The following is a 25,349-nucleotide window of genomic DNA, read 5'->3' as shown; positions in this document are numbered from 1 at the left end:
GGCGAAGGCGGGACAGGTTTTTCTCCAGGTACTCCGGTTTTCCCTGTCATATTTCATTCTTGCAACACTCTTGAATATCATTTCATTTCATCTGTCATTCATTAAGCATTGCTCCAGAGGAGCACGACAGGCTTCGGCAGCCGGCACAATTCCTATCTTCGCCGCTAGGTGGAGGCTTCATTCATTCCATTCCTGACCCGGTCGAATGACTGGAAGCAGCCTGCAGATTTTTTTCAGAAGGTGATTAAAGCCGTGGAGGATAGTGTATTCCTTGTGATAAGAAATGTTACGAACAGTCACGAAGCAAACGTCTTCATGTTTAGACATTTTGGACAACCTCAAATATCCAGTCAATAATATCCCAATCAAACAAGAAACAGGAAATCATATCCTAATTTGCGGATACCGGTACTTGGTTTGTGTTTTTGAGGGGAGGATGGAGTGTGACATTTGCGCCAGCAACATCTCACTGCCTAGAGCTTCGACACCGCTCAATGGAACTGATTGTGCACCAGGACAGAGGAGGAGTTCGATAACCAAAGCCTTGTTTTGTAGCTCTGGTGAAGTATCTGCAGGAGAGGAGTTCGTTTAAGCTGCTGTGCCCTATTGTCGAAGTCCTTCAAAGGTACGAGCTTAATGCGAGGACTTGCGATGTCTTCCCTTTCAGAATGTATTTTGTTACAGTGTGAGGTCAAAGAACATCATCAAACTGTTAGTGTTATTATCCTGACTACTACTACTACTACTACTACTACTACTACTACTACTAAACGTTTTCTCGTCGCCATAAGACCTATCTGTGTCGGTGCGACGTAAAGCCCCTGGCAAAAAAAAAAAACCGTTTTCATTTCTCCCCTGAAGGGGGAGACGGACCTCTTAGATGGAGTCGCCGTCGCTCAGGCTGGGAGATTTGTTACGGTGATGGAGATGTGCGGAGAAGGTGAGGGGGTAGACGGCCGTGGCCTATACTACGAACTGTCCCGGCATTCACCTTAGTGCAGGAGAATGGAAAACCACGGAAAACTATTCTCAGGACAGCCGACGGGTGGGACCAGGCGTGAAGTCCGGCACTGTGCTCCAGGTCCGTCTCCCGAATGCAGAGGCGTGGAACCACGGTAGAGCCGTGGCCAACTTTCCTCTGCTCGGTTGGCCGGTCAGAGTACAGCATATGGGACAACAACCCATTTGCATCTACCGACGTTATCCTGACCAAGTTCGTATGACCTCTATTAACTGTAATTGCTTTGGCAAGAACACAAACAGTAGGGTACCACTCCAAGCCTTCGTCCAGAAAAATCTTTAAATTGTGCATGAAAAGGTTAAATGTGACTTCATACAGGTAATATTGCCGATATTTAATATTACTGATGTAATTTACGAGCTTCAGTGAACATATGACCATATTGCATTGTGTTTTGTAGGCTGTCGTCATGAGAATAAGTTTGAAACATTTTGCGTCTATGCCTTCCATCAAATACTGTATTTGCTTCCATCTAGCGGAGAAATTTTGTCGCAGCCTAGTCGCAAAAAACCTCACATGGAGCAGGCACTATAGGAGAATCCATATTCTCTTTGGGAGGATCGAGACGGCAGTGGTCCTAATGAACTATAGTCCACAGCGCGTTATTTACCTTACTATTGCTTTGGTTGCATTTGACGTTATTTTAAGACTGCTCTTCTTGTCAGTTGTCTGTCATTGAATGTTTGTCGTTTACACGTCATTTGACACGCTTGTTTGATGTGACGGTTGAGCGTGTAATGTAAAGTTCAAGCCGAGATATCATATCAGGTACTTGTAACTTTCTGTATATCATGTGTGTGAGGTTCTTTCAAATCTTTCAAAGATTAACTAAAACCAAGGAATTTGTCCGGTGCATTGGCCTGGTTTAGTTTTTACTATTTATTTTGGCAGCCTCAGTCAAGCTACAGTCGTAGTAATTCAATTTTGCTGCTTCTTATACTAGGAGTGGAGTGCTGGAGGATGCTCGCCAGTAGCCTATTCTTGAAAAGATATGAGCCCTGGGCAAAGGTTACCGGAAAAATACTGCTCCGAGCTGTCCATTTAGGGATTGCAGCAAGTCATTTTCCTTAGCGATTTTTGCCCCCAACTATTTTGACCAAATTAATAATCGGTGGAAAACGAACTTGTTAAAACTGCATTAATATGAAAAGGGGTTTTTGGGGAAAAAATAAATCTTTGAGGATGGATTCTGTGATATTGTAGGATGTCAGCGTGGAATTTATTTCGTAGTATTCAGTTTGTTTCGAGTTCTGGTCTGATCGTCCACTTTGGAACTTTTTGAAAAAAAAAAAAAAAAAAAGTATTTGTACATTAGGTAGGCCCGAACAGGAGATTAGTTCATTACTCATAATTGCACTTCAGTTGTGAAATGGGTAGATCTATTTCTTCATGTTCACTAAATCATATTACCTATATCAGTGTATATAATGAAATACTTCCAGAATAAGAAGGGGAAGGTGCTTCATCCAGCAACATTGAGAGACTATCGAAAATGTGCATGCAAGTCAAGATAGTTACTGGAGATGAACAAAACTCATTTTTCAATATGACAATTTTTTGGTTGGATCATTGACAGACATAGATTAGTAGAAATGGATTGCCAGGCAAAAATATTTTTTTATTGGCAGTTTGGGGATAAAATGATAATGCTTCACCTGGAAAAAAATAGCTGATGAGTTCATAATATTTTAGCAATATGTAAGAAAAGGATTTGCACCTGGATAAATGGCTCTAATTGCAAAATAAATGACTGATTGAAGAATTTGGTTTAATTGAGGCTATCAGCACAATATTGGCCTAAGTCCAAGTAGGCTGTTTCGAGGGAATGCCAACGGATGTATTATATGGTATAGTGTAAGTTGCACGATTTATTTATAAATATACTGCATACAGTATATTTTGGGTCCTAGTCACATATAATTGTGAATTACGAGTAGTACAATATCTGCAAATTTTTTTTTTTTTATTTATTTATTTTTTTTTTTTTTTTTTTTTTGTGTGTGGGTTAGGCCACTTGATTTTTGCAAACTTATCTGTAATACAGGATATATTTGATTTGGATCATTATTGCTGTGTAAACTTTATTCAGGCTTGTTTGAAATGGACAGTTTAGGGCCTATAGCATTAATGTTCATCATTAACTTTGTTCAAAGGAATGGTTTCTACAGGTTGTTTTGCGGATGTAGTCATATTAATAGGAATGGTAGCTGAGGGTGTATGAACTCTATGGAGGTCATTAGATTTTTCTTCTTCAAATTGCTAATAGTGTGTCCATTGGGATAAATTAAATCCATCGAGAGAATTACTTTAGGTCCATGTTTTGTAAAATTTATTGAATAAAAAATAACATCTCGATCGTGTGGGAATAATTCCATATCAAATACCACTTATTACAAGTGATTACTTTCATTTTGACCGTATTGAAATTCAGTCCACTCAGAGCTCTGACTTGAAGTTAAAATTCATGGCTGACAATGCCTGCAATGACAGGCAAAACATGTACCATACGTAAACTTAATATAATGACAATGTTATAGTCCTAAAAACATTACTAATATTGAATAGGTGGCTTCAATAAATTAATTGTTTAACATTTAATAAATACCACTTAGTCGAGCATCTTGTCTCCTTACTCCCAAATCTTCCCAGCCCAAGTTTGCAACATTTTCCTAATGCTACTCGTTTGTTGAAAATCACCCAGAGCAAACTGCTGTTTTCCTTTGGATCTTTTTTGAGTTCTTGTGTCAATTAGTCCTGGTGTGGATCTCGTACACCAGAACCATACTCTAATTGGGTTTTTACCGGAGAGGTATATGCACTCTCCTTTATATCATTACAACCCCTAAATACCCTTATAACCATGTGAAGAGATCCATAGCCTTTTTTAACAACCTTGTTAATATGGTTACCGCCACTGAGGATCATTCCTTATATTAACATGTAGGTTCTTACAGTAATCCCCATGAAGTACTACGCCCCATCAAAATAGTCATTAAACCTCAGTGGACTTTTCCTCTTGGTGAAACTTACAACCTAACTTTTCATCCCGTTTACAATCATACCATGCCTTGGTCCCCCCGCAGTAGCTCACTACTTGTGCAGAAAGGGACCTGAAGTAGGATTTTTCATTTTTGTGGTTCTAAAATGGGCATATGATACTGAGTATTTAAAAAAAAGAGTTCATGCTTCTAGGTGCAATACTTCAGAGGATATTATTGACTGTTCTATTAAGAAACTGTATTTTGAGAAAAATTCAGTTACAGCTTTCACTAATTTTCTTACCACTTGTACAAAGTTTTCATGACATGGAGGGGCAAAGATTCAAACTGCTGCATAACTTAGTTTAAGAAGACTCATAGGTAACACAATAAGTCAAAACATAGAAAGCAATTTTTACACCCCTGACACTTCTGTTCAGGTCTGCTGTGAAATTTCCATTGCAGACTAAGGGCCCCTTTCAGTGCAATGGGTCACACACACACACATATATATAAGGAAACATAAAGGTCCAGTTATACTGTGCTGTGTAGGACCCCTCTCTTAATTATTACAGGATCACATAACACTTCACTTACGCCAATTCTCCAAGTTCAATTGTCTAGAAATTTAGCCACCAATTCAACCACTCTTTTGTCTAGTCCAGTAGCCCTCATTTTAGTCAGTAATCTCCTATGATCATAATCATCTTAGTATTTGTCCTGGAATGTAGCAGGGTCGCTGTTTTGCAAGTCAGTCTCCACTTGGTTATATTAAGCTCATGGCAGTATATGGAGGAAGAGAAATGAACATGTTATTTGCAGATGATATTGTGATTTGGGGAGAAGACGACAGGAAGGTTCAAGAACAGTTGAATGTGGTGAATGGGAAGATCAAAGAATGTGGATTGAAAATAAGTGTAGAAAAGAGTAAAACTCTTGTTATGACTAGAGGGGAGAAAGAAGGGAAAGGTCAGATTAGACTTGCAGACAAGCCCCTTGAAGTAGTGGAAACGTTTAAATACCTGGGGAGTGAATTCATGGAGAATGCTTGACTGGATGCTGAGATTAGTAAAAGGATTCAAGCTGGAAGTTGTTTCTATCATAGTGTAAGAAACATGTTATGGGACAAAGATGTGCCAACGGAAGCAAAGGATACTATGTACAAGATGTATTATGTACCCATAACAACTTGCGGAGCAGAAACTTGGACAATGGCAAAGAAGGATGAGAGTCGAATACAGGCAGCCAAAATGAAGTTCTTGAGGAGTGTGATAAAGAAGAGTAGAAGAGACAAAATAAGGAATGAGAAAATCCGGGAAGAAATTGGAGTGGAAAAAATGAATGATAGAATAGAGAAGAGCCGACTAAGATGGTTTGGGCACATAAAGCGAATGAGCGACGAAAGAATGCCAAAAAAGGTGATGGAAATGCAAATCCAAGGAAGGAGAGGCCGTGGACGACCACGGTTGAGATAGGAGGATACCATCCAACGCAGCATTATAGAAAGAAACCTGGACTGGGACACAGTGTTGGAGGAGGAGTGGTGGAAAGACCGAAGAAAGTGGAGAGGAACCATATTTGCCCCTACCCGGCTACAGCTGGATAAAGGGAAATGATGGTGGTGGTGATGATGATGAGTTTGGAACAAGATGAGCATAACGCACATCGTCTTGAAGGCGATCAAGCCAGTGTTTCTTGGGCTGACCACGTGGCCCATTTCCAGATGGTGTGATGCAAAGTGCCATCTGTACAATAGATAAGTCTTCTCCACGCATTATGTGGTCATATCACCGAAGTCTGGTCTTGTGCATCTTGTCTCAATTTGGGGCATCTCTCACGATTTTCTGGATTTCTGTATTGTTGACATGATCTAGCTGAGTCAGACCAAGTGACCAGTTAAGTATGCGTATCTCCATGGCATAAAGTGTTTGTTTGTGCTGCTCGTGAATCTATTCATGCTACTCAGCAGCCAGTAGGACATAGTCAGCATATAGGAGTGACAGTGAGGGTGCTTGCTGGATATTGGAGGTGACTGTGTTCATCCACAAAATGAAGAGAAGCGGTGACAGGCCCAATCCTTGGAGGACACCAACCTGAATGGGGGGACGGCTATGAAATTCCAGTAGGACATCCGACAGCACTGGTAGAGCTTTGATTAGAGCAAATTTATCCAACAGGGAAACTCCTCAGGGACTCTGTGTGATCTAAGTGCTTGCCAAATCAGTTCTTGAGGAATGTGGTCAAAGGCCTTTTCCAGATCCAGGAAGGCATTGTGGAGTAGCTTGTTGTTCTTTTCCCAATGTCTTACCATAAGCAACTGAGCTGCATGAATGGAATCAATCGTTCCACATTTTTCACAAATCCACACTGTTTCGGAATGACATTGGCAGTACTCTATAGGCGCTGATCTGTGATGCATTCAAAGAGCATCATGGCATGACATAGTTGGTGAATAGGCTGATGGGTTTGTGCAGTCATTGATGTCACCTATGTCCTTTCAAATATGCACAGTAATGCTTGTTGACCAGGGCGATGGTAGCACTTCTATGGTAAACTGGTTGAAGAAAGTTGCAGTGATCTCAGCCCCTTGCTGTCCATGCATTTTCCATGCTTCAGCTGGAATATTGTCAGGTCCATTGGCCTTGCTAGTTTTCATTTTCTGCACGACTTCCTGAACCAAAGAAGTTATAAGTGAAACAGGTCCTGAGATTGGTGTTGCACTGTGTATTGGAAGATGCAGGAATTCTTCGTTGCAGATCTTGGAAAAGTGCCTGTTCCAGCATTCCACAATTGCATTAGGTTTTTGGAGTACATTGTTCGCTTCATCCTTAATATATATTACATGGCCAATATCTTGACCTAGGTGATAACATGATCAAGCCATTCGGTCAATACCCTTTTCTCCTTCTGCCATATCCAAATGCTCATCATCAAAATCATTTCCTTTTATCCAGCTGTAGCCGGGTAGGGGCAAATATGGTTCCTCTCCACTTTCTTCGGTCTTTCCACCACTCCTCCTCCAACACTGTGTCCCAGTCCAGGTTTCTTTCTATAATGCTGCGTTGGATGGTATCCTTCCATCTCAATCGTGATCGTCCATGGCCTCTCCTTCCTTGGATTTGCATTTCCATCACCTTTTTTGGCATTCTTTCGTCGCTCATTCGCTTTATGTGCCCAGACCATCTTAGTCGGCTCTTCTATCATTCATTTTTTCCACTCCAATTTCTTCCCAGATTTTCTCATTCCTTATTTTGTCTCTTCTACTCTTCTTTATCACACTCCTCAAGAACTTCATTTCAGCTGCATGTATTCGACTCTCATCCTTCTTTGTCATTGTCCAAGTTTCTGTTCCGCAAGTTGTTATGGGTACGTAATACATCTTATACATTGTATCCTTTGCTTCCGTTGGCACATCTTTGTCCCATAACATGTTTCTTACACTATGCTCATACGGATCCTTAAAATGAGCCTCGGTCTTCCAAGTCTTCTATATTGTTTGAGTTCTCCATCAAAGCTAGTGTCCAGCCAAATTTCATAGGCCTCTTCTCTTTTATCGCAGCTTACACTTCGTCCTTCGACCACCATGTTTGTTTACCTATGTATGGTTTGCCTGGTTGTTCCCAGGATATTAAAATGCGGCTCCACATATATATTCAGCAAGGTCTTCCCAAAACCATATTAGCTGGCTGGCTTGTATCTGGATATGGTGCACTGAGAAGGGCAGCTGCTAGTTCTTCCTTGTGGTTAGGTAATTTCCACCATTAGTTACGACACAGTCCTGTTGTTTTCAGTCGTGGTTTCTGCACAAGATCAAGGTGAGAATTCGAACCGAAGTCTGTGCTGAGGCGCGATGCTGTCTGATGGGATGACTTTGTCATTGGACACTCTTGAGCTCACACTGATGGAGTAACCAATAGTCGACCTGAGTGTTTCGTCCACCACTGCTGTATGTAACGAGGTGCGATGGTCTCTTCTTAAAATATGTATTTGCGATGATTTCATGTGCAGTCCCCCATGATCTACCATATCAAAAGCCTTTGATAGATCAGTAGCGATGCAGTCCATTTGACCTGAATCTAAAATGTTATGTTGTGCCCTACCTTCCTCCTCCCCTTTACGGTGTTCTGGCATTTCATCAGGGGAGCACAGTTCTAGAGGGCAATATAAAATAAGCAAGAAGGGAAGGGGGGCAGGGAACAAAAATACCACTACGAATGACAAGCAGACAACTAAATCAGGTAAAAAGGGCTTTATTGCACCCCCTTTTTGGATGCTGAAGTGACATTATCAAAATTATATTTACACTTATCAGATTTTACATAGTTATGTCCCAGGGTCGAATCCATGAGCAGTAAATTCAAATCTTATGTCCGTTGAAGTTCTTACTTCTGAATTGTTTTCTCTTATGATTGTGCATAAAAGTGATTGGTTGGTTGATTGATTGATTGATTGATTGATTGATTGATTGATTGATTGATTGATTGATTGATTGATTTGAATTTAATATACTTCACTAAACAATCGCAGAAGCGATATTAACTAAATGATATTCCATGCAGGCACCTTTACATGAAATGTCCTGGCAACACTGGGATTAAAAACAATGGCAAATAACATATACCCGAATTGATTAGAAAACCTTCCTAAATAAAATTCCCATACAAAATGAATCTAAGTTACATAATTATCGACAACACTGTGGGGAGGGAGTCGACCACAATATTCAAAAGACAAGAAATCACTGCAAAACAGCATCACAACTCAACACGTATCTGAAATACAATATACACTATACAACACTTGTTGAAGATATCACAAATCCACATGCGTAGCTTTACCCCTCTACATAGGTCTGGATTTGAACTTATGATCTTCTGGTCACTCAGGTTTGGGGCAGCGGCAGCTGAAAAACCCTGACAAAAAGAATATTCTCTTTATAATTTGATATGGTATTACCGACATATCCTCTCATTTAATTCTCATTGGACATTTCTAAATGAGTTCTGTTCCTTGGCCTAGTAGCAAATATAATTGTGTGTTTTTCAGTACCAAGACTCATCAGATGTTTCTTTGTATACATTTAAAGGAGCACTTCATTGTGCCCTGCCTGTCTATTTCCTTTTAAACCAGGCTGTATCTCACCGGCTGGTTAAGTATTTCAACACTCCTTGGGATGGACCTGGCCAATAACCTGGGTCCTTAGGAAGTTCTACACTTCCTACAATCTTCTTGTGTATTCTTTCAATTCTATTTATATGTAGCATTCTTATTCCATATATTCTTTCATTATTTCCCCGTGATTCCTCAGCTGTGTATTCTTATTCCAAAAACACATCCTAGCAACTCTATGCTACTCCATAATTAACAAGGCTAAAATCTTGAGGATTTCTAGTTATCTGGAGAATCTATTATCCACGCACTTTTTAGTGATAGATTTTTGTACTCGTTGGAGAAGTAAGAAGGGTTCCGTTAATACTGCCAACTGAATGGAAATGAAATCTGAATTGAATCGATAATATGATCGATCGATATGAATTTTATAAACCTTTATTATTTTAAGCAAACAACTGTGTCACACACACAATATTTAATACTATATAACATTTCCCGTTGCAAAACGTGTTCCTAGCATGAATTCTATAGTTTGGCTTTGCTGTGTCAACAACAACAGTACGAGTACTTGAAGTGTACGCCAGATGGCGCACAGCGATGATAAGCGATTCTTAGTTTGTGTTTCAAAGGTTGCCAATACGAATCTCGAAGATAACCAAAGTCGACCGCTTCAGCACTAGGGTGTAAATCTATCACTAAAAAGTGCGCAGATAATACCTGCTCTTGCAAAGAATACCTAGCTATTGTCTGGTGGGCACAGCTTCGAATCTCATCCATCAATTTTCAGACAATAATAATTACTAATAATTACCTTTTAATTTAGGTTGTGTATAAAAGAAAACTGCGTTAATAGATATAAGAGTGTCACCTTAATCAGCCTTTCCAAACATTAATCCTGGGCACTCTTTTATGCACAACCTAAATTATAGCTAATTATAAGGGATAGAAGATTCTATTACTATATCCATGAAAAGCCTTCAGAAATACCCCCATCTTAAATTTGAGATGATGCCTATTTTACCGTTCGAAAATCTCTTTCCTTACCGAGACACTCCATAAACTAGGAAGCATATTTGAATTACATTATCCCTTACAAGAAAATACAAATATAATGAGAGTTTAAATATCTACATGAGGGTTATTTTCTAATTAATTCATGAATGTACTAGCATTAAAGCTCCGCCCAGCTTTTCCTAGATTGTAACATTTATTTACAGATGTACAAAAATTGTGTGGTCATGCATAGGATATATATTATTTAAGGAGAACTTATCTCATGCAGGATCAGACCATTGGAAGTCCATTATTATGGTCTTAGCAGGTCATCTCTGGAGTAAAAAGAAGAAAAGTTAAACTTACAACTATATAAGACATATTTAATAGTAGCTCAGATATTGGCCCCATTGGAATGGAAGTCGTTTCAACAACACATAGACAACAAGTTGACATACTTGTTGGATAGGAAATAGGTGACACTGGATAAAAACTAATGCAATTAAGAATATCTCAAACACAACGTTCTAAACAGAATATAGATACACAAAGAATAAACCCTCTAGACACCAACACTCCTACAATTGTAAATTTGACAGATATACATTTTTCGAATAAAGGGATGGAGCTCTTGAATAAAAGGTCCTAAATATAATTGGCCTAACAAGAAAAAAGAGGTAAACATCAACACAGTAGCCAAGATAGAAACCAACGTTTCCAAACTCCCATGTGAAATACAAAACTACATAAAAACAGAAATAAAGAAAAAACTACCTAGGTTAGCCGAAGATCTGAATGCTAAATTTGATCTCAATTAACACACATTAATACAAAATTTAAAAACTAAGATAGAAAACAACATTGTAGTAATAATAATAATAATAATAATAATAATGGCATATGGCTTCTAGTGCCGGGAGTGTCCAAGGACATGTTCGGTTCTCCAGGTGCAGGTCTTTTGATTTGACGCCCGTTGGTGACCTGATCGTCGTGATGATGGTGAAGACGACACATACACCCAGTCCCCGTGCCGACGAAATTAACCAATGATGGTTAAAATTCCCGACCCTGCCGGAAATCGAACCCGGGACCCCTGTGATCAAAGGCCAGCACGCTAACCATTTAGCCATAGAGCCGGACAACATTGTAGTAACTAAAGCAGACAAGGGGGGATCTATAGTTCTACTAGAAAAAGAAATATACATCCAAAAAGCAGAAGATTTTTATAACAATAATAGTTATACAGTAGTTAATAAGGATCCATTAGTAAAAATACAGCGTAATTTAAAGACAATAATAAAGAAATCTACATTTCTGTTTAATGAACAAAATCAGCAAAACTCAAGTATGAATCCTAATATCTCTGTAGCAGAGAGCTCTTCCTAAAGTACATCAAAATAATATCCCAATACGTCCTGTTATTAACTGCCGTAACAGTCCGACCTATAAAGCTTCTAAATACATTCATAACTTTCTTAAAAACATTACGTATTTAATAACAAGCAGCCCTTAAGGAATTCTAATGATTGTTGTGAAGTCCTAAGCAAATTCAATCTACAACCAAATCAAGCAATATGCTTTTTTGATGTGATAAACATTAAGGTAGGCAATGAAAATGTACAAGAAGTAAGTCAATTTTGCTACTTGGGAAGCATTATCGCTCAGGACAACAGGTGCACCACAGAAATCAGGAGGTGGCTTGCTCTAGCTAAACAAGCCTTCAGTAACAAGAAACAACTTTTGACAAGCAGGAACATTAACATTAAAATGAGGAAAGAATTAGCCAAAATGTTCATGTGGAGTGTTTTGTTGTATGGTTGTGAAACATGAGTCTTAGCAAAACAGGATATAAAACGCCTGGAAGCATTGGAAATGTGGATATGGAGGAGGATGCTGAAAATTAGTTGGACAGAGAAAAAAGTCAAACAATAGGGTCCTTAAGGAAATAAAAGAAATGAGGGAATTGATCAACACTGTAGAAAAGAGGAAAACCAAATTCCTTGGCTACACACTTCGACATAACACATTCCTCACGACTATGCTGGAAGGAAAAGTTCCGGGTAGGAAGGGATGAGCAAGGCCGAGGAAGAAGTATCTGGATTCCGTGATTGACAGGCTGAGTTTGAAAATAATATGTTGACCTGAAACGCTCAGCAGAGGAGAGAGAAATGTGGTTGCAGCGACAAGGCCTTGCCTTTAGGATATGAATGAATGAGCATGTACACAAATATTCCAACCAGAGATACAGTTAACATCGTCTATAATAATATCTGTAAATATAGTGGCCTCAGTAGAATGGAGATTGATGAGTTCATGAGACTATTGAATTTTGTTTCAGACAACAACTATTTTACATTTAATAAGAAAATTTATAAACAGAACGGTTTAGCAATGGGTGACCCAATATCGGGCATCCTAGCTGATATCTACGTGGACTCGATTGAACACGCCAAAAGAAGAACTAATATCAAAGGAATTTTTTGTGGTTGAGATATGTGGATGACATGTTCGAATTGATAAAAATGTCACCACTAGCAGCGTAATTTTAGAAAATTTAAATAATATCGACCCTAACTTGAGTTTCAGTAAGAAAGATGAAGACAAGGGGTCCTTAAATTTTTAGACATAAGGGTTACCCGAGCCTATAATACTTTCAATTTTCAGATATATAGAAAGCCTACACATTCTCCGATAACTATAAATATAATTCCTCATTACACCCTGGTTCCCAGAAACAGGCATCTTTTCATAGATTAATATACAGAGCATTTAGAATCCCTCTTTCCCCTACTAACTTATGGACTGAGTTAAACTACATAAGGAACCTTGCTAAACTTAATGGGTTTAAGGTCGAGATGGTACACCGCTTAATTTATAAAATCAAAAACACGTTATCCACAAATCTTATACTCAACAAACCTAAAAAGAACTAAATACACCACTTTAAAATGTGGTTGCAGCGAAAAGGCCTTGCCTTTAGGATATGAATGAACATGTACCCAAATATTCCGACCAGAGATACAGTTAACATCGCCCAGTTGTCCACCAAATTGCGAACACTTTCAATAAATATAATATGAACATAGCCTTTAGAACGATTAACACAACTCAAAAACATATTCTTCAGTTATAATAAGATTAATTATAACAATAGATATTCAGTTCAGGAGTCTACAGATTAACATGTTGATATAGATGTTGATTCCCATAGGGAATCTGAAATATTTGTCCCAAATAAGTAAATTTATAATACCAATATAAATGGTCCGTTATTGGACATTATAAATTTTCCAGCTAACTCATTCTTGGTTGCCAGCGTTTCGCCTTTGTGTGCTAGGGTGGGCGCTTCAGTTGGTACCTAGCACACCTACCAATACGCTGGCTAGTGCATACCGTGGAGGCCACTACGTAGGCTAATTGGAGCCACCGGCAGTGCCAATGCACTAAGAGACTTTTGACTCATTACCAAAAATTGATGCCTGCTTGGCCATCAGATGATATAGATGTTGATTCCCATAGGGAATCTGAAATATTTGTCCCATTATAAATTTACTCATTCGGGAATCAACATCTATATCATCTGATGGCCAAGCAGGCATCAATTTTTGGTAATGAGGCAAAGTCTCTTAGTGCATTGGCACTGCCGGTGGCTCCAATTAGCCTACGCAGTGGCCTCCACAGTATGCACTAGCCAGCATATTGGTAGGTGTGCTAGGTACCAACTGATGAGCCCACCCTATCGCACAAGGGCAAAACGTTGGCAACCAAGAATGAGTTAGCTGGAAAATTGATAATGTCCAATAACGGACCATTTATATTGGGATTAACATGTTCTCAGTGTGGATTTGCCTATGTTGGACGGACTGGACAAAGCTTTTATATAAGGTACATGGAACATTTAATAAATATTCGGCAATGAGCACGCATGTGAAGGAAACTGGACACCGTTTCACTTCAATAGAAAAAGATCTTGCAATAATCAGGAATACGGGCAAAGGTAAACTTGTAAATGAATTAGTTTATACATCTTTATGGATAAGACTAATAAAGATCAAAATCTTAATGACGATACGGAAGTCGGAAGTTCATTGCATACTTTAATGCCTAAGTTATTAAATGCGGTAAATCCAAGCCATAATAAAGTCCATTGGATATTTAAATCCTTAGAATCAAAAACTCCCTGTACTTCACTAAATACTAAACCTACACTTGCTCCTCCAAACCACCCCCCTCCTACATTAGCATTGGTATGCAAAGCTCCGCCTACCTCCCCTCCCCCTCAACATTCCCCACCACCTTTACCGCATCGATACAACACTAGGAGTAGAAACTTCAAACAGACTAACACTGCTGAAACATTAGGACGTACATTACATTTGACGAATGAGTAAGTACCCCTTTATACGCCAGATATTTTCAGTGAAACATACATGATCTAGTCACACGCCATCAAGTTCGCTTTCTGTTTCATTACAGAATGACCACATTCTTTTCCTCGGACGTGTACATCTTCAAAGGGCATTTCCGTTTTCATGAGATTGTCGTTGGAGCTATCACTCACTCTTATGAATAGTCTTAGCAGTGATTTTGGCCAACACTCCAATGTCTCCTAGCACTTCTCATCATACTTATAGTTTTTACCCAGCATATCAAGATATCTTAATCTATATCGCCTTCAATTTGACCACGTATTTTTAACTCTTATGTTTTTTAAAAACAGATCTCGATTTCAACATATATATTTTATCATACTATTCCTATTCATTGAAGCCTTGGGTTCGATTCTGGTCCCCAAGCGTTAACATATTGTTGAAGCTTTTTACGAAAAAAAGGGATCCATTTCAGAGCCAGACATAAATTATTTTTAAGAAATAATATGACGCAAAATTCTTTTAGGCGAACATTTTAATTTTCAAAGTGATTTTAGTATGTGTACATATGTTTTATCTAATACCTTTGTAATGTAAATTTAATGAATCCACAGTGTCAATACTATTAAGAGTTTGTCAATGCAATTTATGTAAATTTGATAAGGTTTTCAGACCAAATTTTGTTTTTAGGATTCAATAAGGCTGATGATGCCCTATAAAAAGAGGGGCAAAACATGTACCTTAAAAATCTGGTAGTTTTTATGTTCGTTTGACCACGCAACAGTGGAATGAATTGTATTGAATAGGTGGTGTAATAAAATATTCCTTGTGTAAACTTAGTGATACATCTCTGGAGTCTCGAATTCCAAGTCCTGATGTCTTTTGTCTATGGTTGCTTCCATTCTCTTCCTGAAGTAGTCCTTGGTTGAATGCTGCAGTTGCAGATAAAATGGTTAGCGTCTCAAAAAACCATAGACCTGCACACTTGTCTAGAATGGTATCGCCCCCTTTTATGACTTGGGTTAACTAACTATTGATGGGTATTCGCGACTCAGCATATATTTAATCCCGGCTGTATGTCTATTCTCAATTTAAATGTACAGTTCGCACAGGAATTATTTGCATCAACTCAATGTGTGGATGATACTGTGGTTCACAAAAGATTAACTTTATTTTTTTGTATTGTATATAAGACAAATTACTCGTGCCGACCGACGTGCGAATAGCTCTGTAGCCACTCAAAGATTGACGTTGGAGGTGGGGTCGACCAGTTTATATTAACATGGTGCAAGATGGCTGACCTCATAACCTCTCGTCTGAGGATAACAGTTTATTCCACTGATATCACGAAGATCAGTGATGCAGTATGTTCTGGAGGTGGGTAGTCTAATTTGATGAATTTTGATTGCATGTGGAAGTGAATTTGATTGTAGGTCCTTGCGTAATCGGTCCGGCATTACTTTTGCATACCAGGCAGGCAAGTGAATTCCCTGGGGAGCCATTTGGCTAGTAGATAATATAGTCTGTCTTCCTTTGTAGACCTAGGTTCTTACCGTGTAATTCATTTCTTTAGCATGGTTTCCAATCAGTTTTTGTTCTAAACTAGCTGATGTACCCGTGCTTCGCTACGGGATTCTCAGAAAGACTGTCTTTGTGGTTTTCCTACCTGAAGTCGTCAGGAATGTAGTGTTTTAAAGCAATGTTATATAAAATACTCAATCACATTAATAAACCGCACATTTTCTCACTTGTAACGAACAGTACTACGGTTGAAATAATAACATTAAGTTATTTATTAGACCACCTAATCAATACAAAATCGTCTTGGATGATTTACATAAATTTGTTAGCTAATAGTGGGACATGTTTCGCCTTCCCTGAAGGCATCATCAGCCATAGTCTTAACCTTAAATTAAAAATAAGCGTCTAAATAACATGTAGTGATGAAATGAATTTTAAAAATCTTGAAGAGATTTGAAGTAGAATAACATTAAAAATAACAATGATGGTTTGAAAATACAATGTGATGAGATACAATAGTGGAAGTATTAACAAAATTAACATTAGAATGCTGCTAAAATAAGTACAATGGATAAAACAACAGATTGTTATACAACAAGTAGTAAGATTGCATAAAAGTAAAGTTGATAGTCATGGCGGTTATAATTAGACGATGGCGAAAAATCTTATATAATCAAAGTAAAGAGGAGAGAATAAAAGTCAAAGTTAGTCGAGAGATCCAAAGTTCATCATGATCTTGAAGATAAAAGACGAAAGTCAGATGCATATGGTGAAGTTGTAGAACACGTTGAGGATATGAAGTAGGTGAATAGAAGTTGAAGAACAGTTTCAAATAGGATCACTATGGACCATCTCAAAATTTGAAGTGATGTTCAAATGTTGTAAATTGTGAGTTTGTAGATATTCTAGTTGAAAAAGCATATAAAAGTGGAATCTGTAAATGGAAGCAAGAAACGTAGAGTTAATTGTGTGAAAAGATATTTGAAAAATATTGAAGTAGAATCATATGCACTTACCATTTGACGGTGACAAAGATAGCTTGTAATATTATGAGTTAGAAGAATTTGCAACCGTAGACTTCTTGCTACGTGTGTTATAACTGAAGTTTTGTGCTGGAGGGGGATCTGTTTGCGTTGACGTAACTATTGGAGGGGGGCTGCTATTGGTGGGAGGGAAGGAAGAGAGTGTATTACTGCGCGTGTTGTAACGGTGTAAGGCTATTGGAGGGAGCGATGTTCTGGTGGGTGTGGCTATGGGTTTATTGGTTGTATTTGAATTAAAGGTACTAGCGGCGGGGGGAAGGGAGGGGGGTATATTAGCTGTAGGGGAGGTGGGAACTCTAATTGATGTGAGGTTGAAGATTTTTAAGAATTTGTTGGTGAGGGAAGTTGATTCTCGTAATAAAATAAGAATCTGTTCATACAAGGGGCTTTTTTTATCAATAGTGTCATTTAGATTTTTATCTTTATTAAAATGTTGGTCGAGGAAAATAAATAAGTTTTCATATTCTGTCATGAGTTTGCTTTTATCGACTCTTTTTAGGATATGGAGGTCTTGTTCTATTGTGGTGAATTTATGCCCGGTGTCCCTCATATGGTTGGCCATTGCGGAGAATTTGTTGTGTCTTTGGGCATTGTAATGCTCGGCATATCTGGTAGAGATAATGAACAAACAAGATTACATCAATAAAACTGAAACCCTTTTTTTCAGACAATACCTATACCCTAATTAACAAAGATCCAACAAACAAAATACAGCGTAACTTAAAGAACCTTCTTAAAAATTCTAACTTCATTTTAAATGATCAAGATTATCAGAAATTAACTGTAATGAACCCAAAATTACCTACAGTCAGATCACTGCCCAAAATTCATAAAAATAATGTCCCCATTCGGCCTATAATTAATAGTATCAATAGTCCTACCTATAAAACCTCTCAATTCCTACACAAATTCCTAAAAAAACACTTCAAATTTCACAACTCCAACCCCATAAAGAACTCGATCGAACTTTGTAATTCCCTAAATAATTTCAGTCTACAACCAAACCACGTTTTATGTTCTTTTGACATCACCAACATGTATACTAATATCCCTATCAACAATACTATTAACATCATAAAAAACAATCTGTTGAAACATAGCACATTGAGTAAAATCGAAATTGATGAATGGTTAAAATTACTTAATTTCGTTTTAGACAACAACTATTTTACCTTCAATAAGAAAATTTACAAACAAGAAGGTCTAGCGATGGGAGACCCGTTGTCTGGAATACTAGCCGATATATACTTAGATAATCTCGAACATAGTAAGATTATTAATAACATCAACGGACTCTGTCTTTGGCATCGCTATGTTGATGATACCATAGCTATCATTGATAAACAAATCAACAACAGCAATAACATACTATCATTCCTCAACAACTTAGATAATAATATTAAATTCACTAAAGAAGATGAGTTCAATAACTCTTTGAACTTCTTAGATATCAAAATTACACGAGCATTGAACAAATTCGACTTCCAAATATACAGAAAACCCACCTTTTCTCCAACAACCATAAAAAATGATTCTTTACATCCCAACTCACATAAAAAAGCCACTTATCACAGTTTAATATATAGAGCATTAAAGATCCCTATGTCCTCTACTAATTTAAAGAAAGAATTACTATTCATCAAGGAAATAGCTAAATTCAATGGATTTAACACGAGTATGATTGATAAAATCATCAATAAAACCAAACTGAAACTAGCTACCAATTTAACCCCATTAAAACCCGTCAAACCAAAATACGCTAAATTCACGTTCACTAACCATAGCATTTACCCGATAACCAATTCATTAATGAAGCACGAAATAAAAATAGCCTACACAACAAAAAACACTAATCGTAATTTATTCTTCAATCACAACTCTATCAACATCACAGACAATAGTTACTCTGGATCAGGAATATACAGATTGAAATGCTCTACATGTAATTTTTCTTATGTTGGCCAAACTGGCCGCAGCTTCTCTACCAGATATGCCGAGCATTACAATGCCCAAAGACACAACAAATTCTCCGCAATGGCCAACCATATGAGGGACACCGGGCATAAATTCACCACAATAGAACAAGACCTCCATATCCTAAAAAGAGTCGATAAAAGCAAACTCATGACAGAATATGAAAACTTATTTATTTTCCTCGACCAACATTTTAATAAAGATAAAAATCTAAATGACACTATTGATAAAAAAAGCCCCTTGTATGAACAGATTCTTATTTTATTACGAGAATCAACTTCCCTCACCAACAAATTCTTAAAAATCTTCAACCTCACATCAATTAGAGTTCCCACCTCCCCTACAGCTAATATACCCCCCTCCCTTCCCCCCGCCGCTAGTACCTTTAATTCAAATACAACCAATAAACCCATAGCCACACCCACCAGAACATCGCTCCCTCCAATAGCCTTACACCGTTACAACACGCGCAGTAATACACTCTCTTCCTTCCCTCCCACCAATAGCAGCCCCCCTCCAATAGTTACGTCAACGCAAACAGATCCCCCTCCAGCACAAAACTTCAGTTATAACACACGTAGCAAGAAGTCTACGGTTGCAAATTCTTCTAACTCATAATATTACAAGCTATCTTTGTCACCGTCAAATGGTAAGTGCATATGATTCTACTTCAATATTTTTCAAATATCTTTTCACACAATTAACTCTACGTTTCTTGCTTCCATTTACAGATTCCACTTTTATATGCTTTTTCAACTAGAATATCTACAAACTCACAATTTACAACATTTGAACATCACTTCAAATTTTGAGATGGTCCATAGTGATCCTATTTGAAACTGTTCTTCAACTTCTATTCACCTACTTCATATCCTCAACGTGTTCTACAACTTCACCATATGCATCTGACTTTCGTCTTTTATCTTCAAGATCATGATGAACTTTGGATCTCTCGACTAACTTTGACTTTTATTCTCTCCTCTTTACTTTGATTATATAAGATTTTTCGCCATCGTCTAATTATAACCGCCATGACTATCAACTTTACTTTTATGCAATCTTACTACTTGTTGTATAACAATCTGTTGTTTTATCCATTGTACTTATTTTAGCAGCATTCTAATGTTAATTTTGTTAATACTTCCACTATTGTATCTCATCACATTGTATTTTCAAACCATCATTGTTATTTTTAATGTTATTCTACTTCAAATCTCTTCAAGATTTTTAAAATTCATTTCATCACTACATGTTATTTAGACGCTTATTTTTAATTTAAGGTTAAGACTATGGCTGATGATGCCTTCAGGGAAGGCGAAACATGTCCCACTATTAGCTAACAAATTTATGTAAATCATCCAAGACGATTTTGTATTGATTAGGTGGTCTAATAAATAACTTAATGTTATTATTTCAATCTAATATCATCAATACGGACCAAAAATTATATTTATTACATGTAACAGTACTACGGTGCCGATCTAACAGTCCAAAGTTCCAGTGCTGCAAGGACCAGACCGCAACCAGCCATGAACACTTCACTAAACTACCATTTCGCTCAGCGTGTATAAAGTTATTTATGGCCTAGATTGTAACGACTTATTCCCCGACTTTGCAAACCGATTTTATTTATGATGGGACAACTAATAACAAATATTTGAGATTGCCGGGTTGAGTGGCTCAGGCGGTTAAGGCGCTGGCCTTCTAACCCCAACTTGGCAGGTTCGATCCTAGCTCAGTCCGGTGGTATTTGAAGGTACTCAAATACGACAGCCTCGTGTCGTAGATTTACTGGCACGTAAAAGAACTCCTGCGGGACTAAATTCTGGCACCTCGGCGTCTCCGAAGACCGTAAAAGTAGTTAGTGGGGCGTAAAGCAAATAACATTAAATTATTATTAAATATTTGAGAATTAAATTTTAGGCCTTCCCCTAAACTACCATTTCTGTCGGTGTGAATAATATAATTTATGGCGTAGATTGTAGCGACTTATTCGCAGACTTCGCATACCTATTTTAATTAAGATGGGACCACTAATAACATAAATATTTGCGAATAAAGTTATAGGCCTTCCCTTAAACTACCATTTCTTTCAGAGTGAATAAGGTTATTTATAGTTTATATTGTAGCAACTTATTTTAGAACTTTACATACCGGTTTTCATTAAGATAGGACCACTAATAACATAAACATTTGAGAATTATATTTTTGGCCTTCCCCTAAACTACCATTTTTCTCAACGTCAAAAAGATTATTTATTGCCTAGATTGTAGCGACTTATTCCCGGACTTTACATACCGATTTTCATTAAATTCTCTTCAGCCGTTTTCTCGTGATGCGTCTACATACAGACAGACAGACAGAAGTTACGGAAAATTAAAAAATGCATTTCCTTGTTACTATGGACATGACTGATACAGAAATACCATCCTTTTTAAATTTTGAGCAATGTACAGACAAAACTCTTATATAGATATATATATATAAAAAGGGCCTACATAATGTGGCTCTTGTTTCTCTAATTAAAATATACATCTAGGTGCTGAGGTAATGTAATTTACATTTTTCATTACAAGCTTGGCTGGCTAGCTTGGAAATCTTTTGCTTGGGATGTTGGTTCACTGCAGTCACACCTCTCGCAACAGTCACATGGCCCATCTATGACTCTGTTATTTTCTATCGCTTTCACACACACTCGGGCTATCTCACTCATTGCGTGGAAATTTCCATCCCCATCTGGCTTTACATGTCCTCCTCACATAGCAGTGTGTGCTAAATACAAAACAAATTATATCAGATATTAACTTTATGTGCCTGAGTCACTGGTGCGAGTCTCTGATATGGCACAGTATCTTGCTGGAATCGTACAAGTCGAGCCTTGCCGGAATAACCTTTCTTAAACCCAAACTGCCTTATATAAAACCAGTTAGGAATTTCACAAACGTGTTTGATGTAATTAGAAATAATTGCTTTTCCAGAGCTTACAAACATCTCGAGCTGACTTGTCTGTAATTATCTGCTTTATCACCTTTTCCCTTGTAAACTGGGGCTACTGTTGCAACTTTCCATTCATTTAGTATCACCCCTTCATGCAAACAGTAATCAAGTATTTCAGATGTGGTATTATATTCCAACCCATTGCCTTTAATATATAGTAGAATCTCTGTTAACCAAAATAGAAGGGAATTTTGGATAATTGAATGTCATTTTTAGAGGTTAAGAATTGTTTCTTGAAGGTTTAAATGAAAGTAAATAGGTTATATATGTAGTACATTGCTGACAAGTATTTTAATACTGGAAACATGAAATGTTACTCAACTTTGTTCAACCAGTTTACCATAGAAAAGTGCATAACAAATTATGTTTCTGTACATTGTTTTTGTAATTTAACTAATTTTTTTTCTGATCGTTTCGATTGAAAGTATTTTCAATAATGGAGGTTCTACTGTATCCCCAGAAATCTTATTGTCCCAATTGATAGGGAATCTGCCATCTGGACAACAGCCCTAAATGAAGTTGATTGATTGATTGATTGATTGATTGATTGATTGAAAATCTTGGGTAATTTCAAGATGGTGGACACTAACAGAATGCTTTCTAGCAAGTTCGTATATTTATGTATTTTGGTTATTGTAACCATCAACTTCTTTCTCGCACCTTTCTATTTAATAGCTGCATTCATTTCACAATTTTTTTCAATAAAAAAAATCTCAAAATATTTCAATGTAAATATTGGGGTAGACATCACAACAGTTTTGTGAAATGATTACCCTTGTTAATGCTCAATGTGAGCTTTTCATTTAATCTTGTTTTGGGTCTGAAGTAGGATGACTTCCTTTGTCTAGTGAAGTATGTCCCATATTTGCCCTGTACTTTTTTCCATACTCATAAGATTAACATTCTCATTTACAGTAGAAGGGTGTTCCTATTTTTATAAGAATATAAATGTATAGCTTATGTCTTTGTTAATGCGTTCTTGCATTTTGTTAACACAGAATTGAAATGTTTTCTTTGTTACAGATAATTCTGGGAGCACCTATAGAGACATCTTTAAAAAGTATATCAGTTCCTGTTTCACATGCTTCTGATTGTTCCAATAAAGCAAGTAAATAAAGGTATGTATCATTTGTAGAGAAAATTTTTTTCTGCTCTGTTAAATAATCCATTTAGAAGCTCCATATACAGCTTGCCTGGTGGCCATGATTGTTAAGCTGTCTTTATGGTGTGACACAATGTTTAGGCAGTTTGAGTCTTGTTGGTGGAAAAACTTTTCATTATCAGAATGTTGATCAGCAGGATAAAATTGGTGATATAAAATTCCTAATCACTAGATTGCATGCCAAAAGCCTGTGGCTAATTCCAAACTCTCTACAATGGAGCAAGGGCATATGACTCTGTTGATCATGATTCTTTAGTCAGATGGAGACATTTCGAATGAGCAGATCCCTTGGTATTATTCAAAAGGGATAAGCTATGCGTCGACACTGGGTTTCACCTTCTTCCTCATCGCCTGTGATAAAACAGTGCGTAACACGCAGTCCTCACACGGGACACAGAATTGTTTATACTCATATAATGAATTTCGTCTTTGAGGCAGGGAGGAAAATGTTGATGAAATTATGCTTGAGGAAGTGGAAAGGATGGTAAGAAAACTCCATTGTCATAAGGCAGCAGGAATAGATGAAAGTAGACCTGAAATGGTGAAGTATAGTGGGAAGGCAGGGATGAAATGGCTTCATAGAGTAGTAAAATTAGCGTGGAGTGTTGGTAAGGTACCTTCAGATTGGACAAAAGCAGTAATTGCACCTATCTATAAGCAAGGGAACAGGAAGGATTGCAATAATTATCGAGGTATCTCATTGATTAGTATACCAGGCAAAGTATTCACTGGCATCTTGGAAGGGAGGGTGCGATCAGTCGTTGAGAGGAAGTGTGGTTTCAGACCACAGAGAGGCTGTCAGGATCAGATTTTCAGTATGCGCCAGGTAATTGAACAATGCTACGAAAGGAATAGGCAGTTTTGTTTATGTTTCGTAGATCTAGAGAAAGCATATGACAGGGTACCAAGGGAAAAGATGTTCACTATACTGGGGGACTATGGAATTAAAGGTAGATTATTAAAATCAATCAAAGGCATTTATGTTGACAATTGGGCTTCGGTGAGAATTGATGGTAGAATGCGTTCTTGGTTCAGGGTACTTACAGGGGTTAGACAAGGCTATAATCATCCACCTTTGCTGTTCGTAGTTTACATGGATCATCTGCTGAAAGGTATAAAATGGCAGGGACGGATTCAGTTAGGTGGAAATGTAGTAAGCAGTCTGGCCTATGCTGACGACTTGGTCTTAATGGCAGATTGTGCTGAAAGCCTGCAGTCTAATATCCTCGAACTTGAAAATAGGTGCAATGAGTATGGTATGAAAATTAGCCTCTCGAAGACTAAATTGATGTCAGTAGGTAAGAAATTCAACAGAATTGAATGTCAGATTGGTGATACAGAGCTAGAACAGGTCGATAATTTCAAGTATTTAGGTTGTGTGTTCTCCCAGATGGTAATATAGCAAGTGAGATTGAATCAAGGTGTAGTAAAGCTAATGCAGTGAGCTCGCAGTTGCGATCAGCAGTATTCTGTAAGAAGGAAGTCAGCTCCCAGACGAAACTTATCTTTACATCGGTCTGTTTTCAGACCAACTTTGCTTTATGGGAGCGAAAGTTGGGTGGACTCAGGATATCTTATTCATAAGTTAGAAGTAACAGACATGAAAGTAGCAAGATTGATTGTTGGTACAAACAGGTGGGAACAATGGCAGGAGGGTACTTGGAATGAGGCGATAAAGGCTAATTTAGGAATGAACTCGATGGATGAAGCTGTACACATAAACCGGCTTCGGTGGTGGGGTCATGTGAGGCGAATGGAGGAGGATAGGTTACCGAGGAGAATAATGGACTCTGCTATGGAGGGTAAGAGAAGTAGAGGGAGACCAAGACGACTATGGTTAGACTTAGTGTCTAACGATTTAAAGATGAGAGGTATAGAACTAAATGAGGCCACAACACTAGTTGCAAATCGAGGATTGTGGCGACATTTAGTAAATTCTCAGAGGCTTGCAGACTGAACGCTGAAAGGCATAACAGTCTATAATGATAATGTAGGTATGTATGTACTAGTAGTAAAACAGTAACGCGAATAGGTGATAATGCCTATTTCTATTACAACAACAGGTATGAAACTGGAAATATTGTGCAAGGATTTGCGCAATATTTCTAATCGTTGTATACCATCCCGGACTTTAATTATAATATCGACAACATGGACTTGGATGAGATTCCTGTATTA

The 25,349-nt window shown here is 37.7% G+C and overlaps 1 protein-coding gene across 3 annotated transcripts in view; it reads left to right on the top strand.

Annotated features, from left to right (window-relative positions):
* The first annotated feature begins 1,574 nt into the window (after window positions 1–1,574).
* Window positions 1,575–25,349, top strand: part of LOC136865995 (B-cell receptor-associated protein 31) — a 42,198-nt gene continuing 18,423 nt past the window's right edge. The window contains exons 1-2 of one of the 3 annotated variants that reach the window (XM_067142596.2): window positions 1,575–1,789; window positions 23,033–23,127. The gene's annotated coding sequence lies outside the window, so the exon portion shown is untranslated. Of the gene's footprint in view, window positions 1,790–2,369; window positions 2,876–7,836; window positions 7,958–23,032; window positions 23,128–25,349 lie in introns of those variants that run through there. The other 2 variants (XM_067142597.2, XM_067142598.2) reach the window with 2 other exon arrangements.

The sequence above is a fragment of the Anabrus simplex genome, chromosome 3, assembly GCF_040414725.1.
Source record: "Anabrus simplex isolate iqAnaSimp1 chromosome 3, ASM4041472v1, whole genome shotgun sequence".
Lineage (NCBI taxonomy): Eukaryota > Metazoa > Arthropoda > Insecta > Orthoptera > Tettigoniidae > Anabrus > Anabrus simplex.
This window is presented reverse-complemented; position numbering and strand designations above follow the sequence as displayed.